We start from the raw sequence: 11,170 nt of genomic DNA, 5'->3' as shown, positions 1-11,170 counted from the left end.
ACCCCTTGTCTTGGGCTGGGCAGACCAGGATTCTAACTAAATCCATCTGGCCCCCAAACTCGGGTTCCTTTCACCACACATAAGTAGAGACCCTTGCTTTTATTGAACGATGGTTGTTAACACATCACTTAAGTAGAGTCTTCTAGAATTTTAGTCAATTTAATATCTACTAAATTTCACTCAAAATAAGGCACACTTAAGATCATCAACAAATTATTGAGACTCAAAGGACATTGGTTAATGGCAGAATATATGAAGTTCACAATCTATTACTATGATAAGGCAGCTGCCTATTTACTCACTTGTACATATGCTTTTTTTCAGATAATTGCAACTGTAATAAGGAAATTATTCTTTAAACGAGTGCACTGAGGTTATCTAGAAGGAAAGTTTTAATATTATGCATAAATACAAGATACTTAGAAAAAAATGAAGAATTTGTGGCCCAGAAAGGATTATTGGGCTACCCATTTATTGATTTGTTCACTTACAAATTCAAGGATATTTTTAAATTGAAAATTATGTGCTAGGAATTTTTCTAGATGCTGAAGCCCATGCCAGGATAATTAAGATTCAGCCCTTCCACTTACCTAATATGTTCAAAACAGTCTACAAATGCCTTCTCTACACCTAAAACTGTTTTAGGCACTTGGCATGCCTTAATGAATCAACAGACAAAGAAATATGCTCTCATGAAACTTATATTGTACTGGCAGAGATAAAATATCAACAAATAAATAGGACATATGATGATGATGAAAATTAGGCAAAGAGAGTGGGGAGTATGAAACTAAAGAGATAGGATTAAAATAGGATGATCAGAGAATTCAATGGGAAAGTTATGTGAGTCAAATATTTGAAGGAGATGTGAGTCAAGCAAATATCTTGGGAACAAATATTTCATGAGCCAGGAAGAACAAGCACACAGTCTCCAAGGGGGCAGTGGGTCGAGGTGTTTGAGGAAGAGTGATGTGGTCAGTGTGACTGCCTGGAGTGAACTGAGCGTGGGGGCAGTGGCAGGAGAAGAGATCACAGCTACTACTGGGTGCCAGATTGTGTGGGGCTTCGTGGCCAGGTTATAGGTGTTGGCTCTCACTCTCAGGGAGATAGGAGAACATTGCAAGATTATAAGCTGACATGACTCAAATGGGGTTACTCTGACTTCTGTGATTAAAAAAAAAAAGCCTATAGGAGGAAAAGAACAGAAACCGTGCACCACTTAGGAATATGATAATAATTCAAGTGAAAGATGATGGCGTCTTGGGTAAGGGTGCAAGTGGTGGGAAGAAGTGAGATTCTAGTGATAGGTCACAGAAAGTTCCAACATGCTTGGCCTGGTAGGTTCTGCCTTACAAATACCAACTTTCAGGAAAGTAACAAGTATAAATATAATAAGCAATTTCTTGAACATAATGGGAAAGAAATAATCGCAGGCAGACACTTGGGACAGGAGGCTGACACTTGAAAGAAGGGAAGGGCACTGAGTGAGTTTCCTGTCTTTGGAGCTTTTAATCTGAGAGCAGATCCCAATCTGTAACAAACAAGGGCCACTAAAACCTAGACAGTAGCTATATAACCTCATAGGCTTAATTAACTTCAGGACAGATTTGGGGGGACCTTGGCAATTGTAAAGTGAGTGGGGGTAATCCCAAAAAGGAGAGTCACATAAAGGGAGCTACAAATTCTGTACAGAAACGCTGCTTACCTTTCTGGGTGACACTGAAGAATGCATGTGCAGAGCAGATTCCAAGCAGTGCACCTAAAGCTAAAAGAACTAAATTCGATATTAGAATTTGGAGCTTGAGTTCAGCCAAGTTAACTATCTGTTACAATAACATATTGATATTCTCTAAGGGAAAATAAGAGAATTCAGAGTCTCTTTAATGTATCATTTTTTAATGTCCAGGATACCATATAAAATTATGGGCTATATAAAGAAACAAGAAAGGCCTGGCACGGTGGCTCACGCCTTTAATCCCAGCACTTTGGGAGGCTGAGGTGGGTGGATCACAAGGTCAGGAGTTCAAGAACTGCCTGGCCCAGATGGTGAAACCCTGTCTCTACTAAAAATACAAAAATTAGCCGGGCGTGGTGCCAGGTGCCTGTAATCCCAGCTACTCGGGAGGCTGAGGCAGAGAATTGTTTGAACCTGGGAGACGGAGGTTGCAGTGAGCCGAGATCACACCACTGCACTCCAGCCTGGGTGACAGAGCGAGACCCTGTCTAAAATAAAAATAAAATTAAACAAGAAAATATGTCTCAGATTTAAGAGAAAGGTAGTCAGTAGAAACCAGTCCCAAGATGACCAGAATGTTAGAATCATCAGGCAAAAATTTTAAAGTGGCTATTATAAATATATTTAAAATGTAAAGGAAAATATTCTCATAATAAATGAAAATATAGGACATCTTAGTAAAGAAAGTATTTTAAAAGAATAAAAATGAAATTCTGAAACCGAAAAACAGAATATCTAAAATGGAAGAATGACCAGATGGACTTATCAGCAGATTGGAAATGGCAGAAGAAAGACTTGCTGAACTTGAAGAAAGACCTATTAAAAATGATCTAATCTGAAGGCCAGAGAGAAAAAAAGATTGCTAAGAAATGTACAGAGGCTCAGGAGCATGTGACAATTTAAAAAGTCTAACATACACAAGACTTGAGTCCTAGAAAGGGATGAGGGTTAGAAGATAGCAGAAAACACATATACATATAAAATACTCAATGATTTTCCTTTTGGTGAAGGACATAAATCTACAAATTCAAGAAGCTCAGCAAATTCCAAACAGAAAACATACAGATAAGCCAACAACTAGGCACATGATAGTTAAACTTCTGACAACTAAAGCTTAAACAAATCTTAGCAGCTACAGAAAAAAAAATGATATATTTCACATAGAAGAAAAATGATTTTAATTATCACTGATTTTTAATCTGGAACATTAAAAGCCAGAAGAGAATAATGATCTTTAAAAGGTAGATAGATAATAAAATTGACAACCCTGAATTCTACACTTGATCTTAGCCAAAAGGCAGAGAAGCAATACAACCCTAACTTCTATATCCAGCAAAATATCCCTCAAGAATAAAAGCAAAATAAAGCCTTTTTCAGATAAAAGAAAACTGAAAGAAGTTGTTACTAGCAGATCTGTACTGACTATTAAAAAAATGCTTTTCAGGCTGAAAGGAAGTGATAATCAAGAGAGACTTGCATTTTTCAGAAAGAAGAATGAAAATGAAAATATGGGTAAACATACAAGACAAATTTTTTCTTCTAATTTTGTTAAAGTACATATGATGGTTTGAAGCAAAAATTGTGTTTTTACATTGCAACGTAAAAATAAGAGAGGATAAATGAACCTAGGTGATTGCAAGTTGCTTACATTTTAGGTGATATAATACAATTTCAATTCGAGGTAGACATTGAAAAGTTAAGGTTGCATATTGTACTTCCTAGAGCAACCACTAGAAAAATAATACAAGAGGAAACAGCTAAAACTACAATAGACATTAAAATGGAATTCTAAAGAACTTGTATTAATTTCCTCTCCCACCCCCAGAAAATAACAACAACAACAACAACAACAACAATGAAAGAACAAAAAAACAGGAAGTGTAAGAGAGAAAAAACTTTTCTCCTACCCTCCCAAATTCAGTAGCTGGAACTTATGAATTAAACTGACAAAAACCAGATAAACCGGAGAAAAATGTTATGCTTACAGAAGCTAGCACAAATCTCATTAAATTGTTAAAGAAGTCATACATAACTTAGTAGAAAAAAGGGAGGGGGAGGAAAAGGCTTCTGAGGGAAAAGCAGGTGGGTTTCCTTAAGAAACACAAGTGAGCTTCTAGGAGATTAAAAGTTTGTGATAATTGCCTGCCTCAGTGGGTAGCTCATGGCTATAATCCCAGTGATGGGAGTGGGAATAGGCTGAGACGGGAGGATTGCTTGAAACCCAGAAATTTTGTATCAGTGAGCCATGATTGTGACACTACATTCCAGCATGGGCGACAGAGTGAGACCCTGAAAGTTTCTGATAGTATTTGTATATACAAGTATGAATATGCTCTTTCCATCTTCTTCAGGGCCATAAAACTCTTCTGGAGAGAAGATCTATGGTAGTTCTCATTTCTCAGAAATTTTTGCTTTTGGTCAGACAAGGAAAGCTCTGCTCTGAGAAATTTTCCTTCTGCATCTGCTGACTTTCAATTGCCTTCAGCTCAAAATATACATATAATAAAGTGGCATATTTTGGGATGGCATGTTCTGATTTTCTCTAGGACAAACACACAAACAAAAGGAAATGATAGATTTAAATTCAAACGTATCAATAATCACACTCATTGTAAATTGACTAAGCACTCCAACTTAAAGGTAGAAATCATTACACTGAATTAAAAAGTGAAGACACAAGACCAAACCACATGCTCTCTATAAGATACTTTAAATATGAGACAAATAGGTTCAAAATAATTGGTTGGAAAAAATATACTATGCAAACAATAAGTATAAAATACCAGAAGATAACTTTTTTATATTTTTTAGCAGATAAAGTAGATTTCAAGTAAAAGAGTATTATCAGAGATAAAGAGGGAGATTATGTAATGACCAAAAGGTCAAATATATCAGAAGACATAATAATCAGAAATCCATATGCACTTCATAACAGAGTTTCAAAATACATGAAACAAAATTTGAGAGAACTAAAAGGAACATATAAGTAATTTTACAACCACAGTTTGAGATTTTAACACTCTCTCTTAGCAATTGATAGAACTAGAGAAAACCATCAATACAAACATAGATTATTTGAACAACACTTTCAACCACCTTGACCTAATTCACATCTATATTAGACTCCATCCAGAAACTATAGAACACAACTGTCTGGCCTAATGGGAAAGATGGAACTGCTATTGACAGATGTGGTAAAACTCTAAGAAATGCATTGATGAGAAAAGATCAGGTGTTCAGTTTTCACCATATACACTTGAGATGTTCATTAATTACCAGTGAATATATTGAACAGACCAAAGATATACAAGTCTGGATTTCAGACAAGAGGATTAGATTTAAGTTTGAGTATTATCAACATGTAAATAATATTTTAAGTCAAAGGACTGCAGTTTTCATTAGAGTAGTCATGTAGTCATATAGAAAAGAGAAGAGGGTCAAAGACTGAGTGGTAGGGTGGTGGAACATTTAGTGATAGGGTAAATGAGGAGGAGCTAGTAAAAGATATTGAGAAATGTCACTAGTGCCTTGAGAGTCTGTTTTGGTGGAGTGACAAGGTGAAACGCCTGACCAGGGTGGGTTCAAGGAAGAGAAGTTGATTGAATTTGGAGACAGTGAGTACAGATCAAAGGTGGGGTAGGGCGAGGGTGTGGGATGGTGTTAGAATTTTTTTTTTTTTTTTTTTTTTTTGGTAAAAGGCCAGAGAATAAATGTTTTAGGCTGTGTGGATCATATGGTCTCTGTTGTAACTGCTCAACTCCACTATTGAAGTACAAAAGCAGACACAGACAATACTAAGTGAAAGAGTATGGGAGTATGGTTGCATTCTAATAAAACAGTAATGATAAAAGCAGTGAGCCATATTTGACCCACAGATTTTAGATTGCTACCCCTGATATGGATAATTCTGTTGAAAACCGTTCTCTGATTTGGCCAAAACTGGAGGAGGATGGGAAGCCAGGAGGCTCAGATGAAGGTTTATTTTTCGGGAGACAGAACAAAATAATTGCTGGTGTGATGACCTCGAATAGTATTAGTCCACTCAGGGAATTTACATTTTGACAGGGCAAAATTTACAAATAAATAAATACAAGTTTGTTTCTGTTTTGGTGAGAGTTCAAGCTATAAGCTTGAATGAGATTGCCAAGGAGAGTATGTAGAGAGAGAGGAAAAGTAAGTTAAGGACATAAGTTAGGAAATCCCTGGGATAAAGGAGAAAGAGCAGCTAGAGAAGACTTCTAAATGAGGGATCAGAGAGATTAGGCAAGAATTAGGAGCAGACCCAGCTTCATAAGTGTACAACCTGTGTAGTCACACAAGGCCCTGTGCTCAGAAGAGGGACATGCCTGATTTAATAATCTGTTACCATCTTGCAGTGTATAATAATTTTTGAGCAAGTGGCCTTGCATTTTCATTCGTATTGAACCTGCAAATTTTGTAGCTTTTCCTGGCCATGAGAGTATAATTTTACAAAAGCAAGGATATGAAAGAGTTTCAATCAACAGGAGTTGGGACAAGGAGGACTTCTGCACAAATGGCATTTCAAATGTCAGTGAGAAGACATTATTTCTTGATTGCCCTCTTTAAACTCTCTGAAAACAAAATAAAATGATGATACAAAAAGTATGCCATTTTCAATTATACAAGAAAATTATCATAACCTCAAACCACGAATTGTGAAGCATACGCTTTACTGTGCCTTGTTAAGCAGGAGAAGAATGCTGGGGGCAAGCCTGCACATGTCACATCAGAATCCAGTAAGATTCCACCCCCAAAAGGTATTCCCAGTGGTCCTCTGGGTAGAGCAAAAAGAGCTAAGGCAGGGCCATCTGCAGAGGTGGAGTTGGTCTAAAGTGGCATCTTAAAAGGCAAAAGCCAATACGCCATTTATATTTTCTATGTTAGAGGCTAAAACATGAGAGTCTGCAGATGTGTTTTGTTTGAACTACATTTTTTTTCTATTCGTTAGATTTACCTTTAAAAATTGTATTGATACATGATATTTTACATATTTATGGGGTACATGTATTTGTTACATGTATAGAATATGTGATGATCAAGTCAGGGTACTTGTGACATCCATCACCTTGAGTATTTTTCATTTCTGTGTTTGAAACCTTCTAAGTCTGCTTTGAAATATACAATACTAATGTTGCTAATTATAGTCAATGTACTATGAGCATGATCAAACATTAAACATTATTGCTATCAAATTTTAAACTATCAAACATTAAACATTATTGCTATCAAATTTTAAACTATCAAACATTAAACATTATTGCTATCAAATTTTAAACTATCAAACATTAAACATTATCACTATCAACCATTAAAACTTATTCCTTCTATATAACTGCATGTTTTTACCCACTGACCAACCTCTCTTCATCTTCCTTTCCCACCCCCACACCCTTCCCAGCCTCCGGTATTTATCGCTCTGTTCTCTACCTCCATGAGACCAACATTTTTAGCTCCTATGTATAAGTGAGCACATGGCATATTTGTCTTTCTGTCCCTGGCTTATTTCACTTAACATAATGACCTCTAGTTCCATCCATGTTGCTGCAAATGACAGGATTTCATTCTCTTTATGGCCAAATAGTATTCCATCTTGCATGGCATTTTAAAAATAGAGGTTCACTTAAAAAATATGTATTGTGGCCGGGCACGGTGGCTCACGCTTGTAATCCCAGCACTTTGGGAGGCCGAGGCGGGTGGATCACGAGGTCAGGAAACCGAGACCACGGTGAAACCCCGTCTCTACTAAAAATACAAAAAAAAAAAAAAATTAGCAGGGCGTGGTGGCGACAGAGCGAGACTCCCTCTCAAAAAAAAAAATATATATATATTGTTTGACTGTTGAAAAAGAAATTCTGGCCACCAGGGTCTCACACAACAATCTAATAGCAATCAGCTAAACTGATTAGCTGCTGTCACCTTAGGATGAAGCACACAGTGCAGTTCACCACAGACCCTACCACTCCCTTTGGTCTTAAACTTAGCCCATTTCACTCATTTATATCTTCTACTCAATCTCTGTAAGTATTTGAGCTTCAAAACTCTGTTATATATCTAACTTTCTAACCAAGGAGCACCTCTAGGAGAAATGGAAAAAAAAAAGAGCTTTGTTGAGACACACGTTGATTTAGAGGATAAAGAAAATAATACATTCAATGTGAGATTATTCAAGAAGACAAGTTAAGTGAAGTCCAAACACTCAGAGCTCATTGCAGACCCTCTACCCCAATTCTTTGTCTTCTATTCTTAAGAAAAATGAACATGAATTCAAAAGTAAATATTAATCAAAAATAAATCTGCTTAGGACCCATTTATAAGATTTCAATCAATCAGTTAATTAAAACATGTGGAAAAATTAGCAAAAAGAAGATGAAACAAATATACAAAAATGAATAGAAACATTTACAGAATATTTTATAGTCGCAGAAACAAGAGCCACAAGGAAGACAATAGAATTCTAAGTATGAATATGAGAGATTTTAAGACAACAGAACAGATGATAGGTGGCAGAGCACAAAACAATGTGGAAGGAAAAAATAATATAACCCATTATAGAGATGAAAATCAAATGGAAACAACAAGAGTTTAATTAACAATGCAGGATCATAACAGACATGTATATGCTTGAAGAATCACACAAAATGATACAGAACAATGATGTCAAAGTGATTATAGACAAGCAATGGACAAAGGATAGCTAACATTCATAAAATTATGTTCCCGATGGATAAAAGCAGAACAAATGGACAGAAAACATAAAGAATCATTCAAAAAAAAAAAAAACTGTTAATGCATCTACATACTGGCTCTCTAGGTTGTTGAAAATATTAATAAAGAATGATAAGCTCCAGATCACATCCTGGTGAGGTTCTCTTACCTCAGTGATGATCAATTTAATGGGCTCCATATCAGGTAAAGCACATCACATATAAAGGGGGAAAGATCAGGTTGGCCTCAGATTTTTTTCCATAATAACACTTATTACCAGGCAGAATGGAGCTATGTCCTGAGGAAAGAAAAGTGTGGGCCAAGGATTTTACAAAAGCAGGTAGGCCCCATGCATTCTCAAACATACAGCATTTCAGAAAATACAGCATTTGCTAATCTTTTTCTCATTTTAGTGGTCTTCACCACAGTATCTATTTATATTTAACAGTGTTTGCTTTGCTGACTATAATGTCCGAGAAATAAAAATAGATGAGTGTTGAATGACAGCCTAAGTGCAATGCTACATCATGTTCACCTGCCCTCTGTAATTGGCTACTTGAACTGAGAACATCATGACATTTCCAAGTGTAAGTAGCACCGAGGGCTCCCTATGCCAGAGACAAGTCATTCTGGCTGCAGCTTTAGTCAGTGGGTCAGTCTGTAGGAAGTAACTAGTAGTAACATCTTAGGTTCATAATTTCAAAGACACTTGCGTCTCTCTACAATACTATATGAAGTTCACATTATGAGGTTGTCTTTTAGAAATTTTATTGAGATTAGCATATTTAATGTTTAAGAGCACAACCTTTCAGTTAATAAAAGTGGATTAATAGTTATGTGATATTGGCTAAGTAACCTTATCTCTCTAAGCCTTAATTATTCAGCCTTAAAATGAAGGTAATAATATTTCTGTCAGATGGTTCTTGTAAATATTCATCAAGTAAGTGTATGGAAAGCACTTATCAGAGGATGTGTAACGTAGCAGGTTCTCTGTAATCAGTTGCCTTTATGGAATCCAGTTCTGATAAACAAATATTTATTGGACACCTTGTCTATGTTATATTCTGAGTTAGGTGCTAATGGCATAAAGATGAGTAGCATGTGGTCTCTATCCTCATTAAGGACCTGGTTGTAGGAGAGATAACTACATATTCAGATAATTCTAATATAATATGGAGATTATTAAGAGAGATATGTGGCCGGGCAAGGTGGCTTCTGCCTGTAATCGCAGCAGTTTGGGAGGCCGAGGTGGGTGCATCACCTAAGGTCAGGAGTTCAAGACCAGGCTGGCCAACATGGTGAAAACCATCTCTACTGAAAATACGAAATTAGCTGGGTATGCTGGCCTGTGCCTCTAATCCCAGCTACTCAGGAGGCTGACATAGGAGAATCAATGGAATCCAGGAGACGGAGGTTGCAGTGAGCCAAGATCATGCCACTGCACTCCAGCCAGGATGACAAGAGCAAAACTCTGTCTCAAAAAATAAAAAAAAAGAAATTAAAAAGAGAGAGAGAGAGAGAGATGCACAGGGCTTCTCAGCTGTTTTTTAGAGGGTCATTTGCAGTACACCTTATTAGAGGTCTCAAACTCTGCTTAAAAATTGCCTGAGGACTTTGTTAAAAATACACATTTTACCTGCATTTTTAACCACTGATACAGTAGTCTCCATCTTTAATAAGTGGTTTTTAGTTACACTAAGGCTTGATGCCCTCTGATCTGTAGGGTCGCAGAGGGAGCTCTCTTAGCTCAACCCAAAGATTCAGGTCTGACCCTTTAGTTGAGTGTGGTTGGCATGCGCCTGTAGTCCCAGCTACTCAGGAGGCAAAGGTGGGAGGATTCCTTGAGCCCAGGAGTTTGAGAACAATCTGGGCAACATAGTGAGACCTCATCTCTAAATTAATCATAATCATCGTCATAATATAATGAATAAAAGACAATTAGATGAAAAGATGTGGAGAGAGCCTTCATAGCCAAGGTCTCAGAGTGAGCAAAGGTATGGCTGCAAGGCAGAAGTGGCATGATGTGTGTGCATGCCTGGCAGGGTATTTAGAAGCATGAGTGCTCCCAGGGTGATGAACAGGGTATGAGAGTGTGGCTATCAAACATGACTCAAGTTAGAGATTCTTGGAAAATTGTCTCTGTATATACTTCACCTTTCTCACATGAGTTTTCCCTGTCCCACATATTGAACCATCTATCAGATCATGCCTACATCAAAACTTCTCTTGAATCACTGAGTAATAGTAGAGTAATGGAATCCAAGAGATGCAAGGGATTTTTGAGACATCTTGGATTTGCCCTTTTTGCTTTAATACAGATTGGATTAAATATACAAAAGTGGATATCATTCAATGTTCATTCTTTATCCCTTGGTTCATAATAATCTAGCAGGCCTGTGAAAGCCTAGTAACACGTGCTAACTGACCAAGAATTCCTCTGGTGATAACATCAGGTTCTTAATATTTAGCCCATGAAGTGCAGCAGGGCTGCACCTTTTCACTCCTACTGAAATTCCTCATAAGCTGGGATGACTCAGACATAGAGTATGTCATAGCTTCACTTGTTTGGATTGCTTCACTCTACCATGATCCACCTTCTCTAGTTTCCAAAATTCTCCATCTTAGTGAATGACCTAGGTTTACTTCCTAAAAACTGAAATCTCTATGAGTGAAGGGGCTGTTGAAAGTTATGGTTACATCAAGAGAAAT

General features: G+C 37.0%; 1 pseudogene; it reads right to left on the bottom strand.

Moving 5' to 3' along the window:
- Positions 1 to 2,917: 2,917 nt before the first annotated feature.
- Positions 2,918 to 3,045, bottom strand: LOC115836852 (annotated as a pseudogene).
- Positions 3,046 to 11,170: the final 8,125 nt, after the last annotated feature.

This window comes from Nomascus leucogenys, chromosome 9, assembly GCF_006542625.1.
Source record: "Nomascus leucogenys isolate Asia chromosome 9, Asia_NLE_v1, whole genome shotgun sequence".
Classification (NCBI taxonomy): Eukaryota; Metazoa; Chordata; class Mammalia; order Primates; family Hylobatidae; genus Nomascus; species Nomascus leucogenys.
The sequence above is the reverse complement of the archived record's forward strand: the minus strand, read 5'-3'. Positions and strand labels throughout refer to the sequence as shown.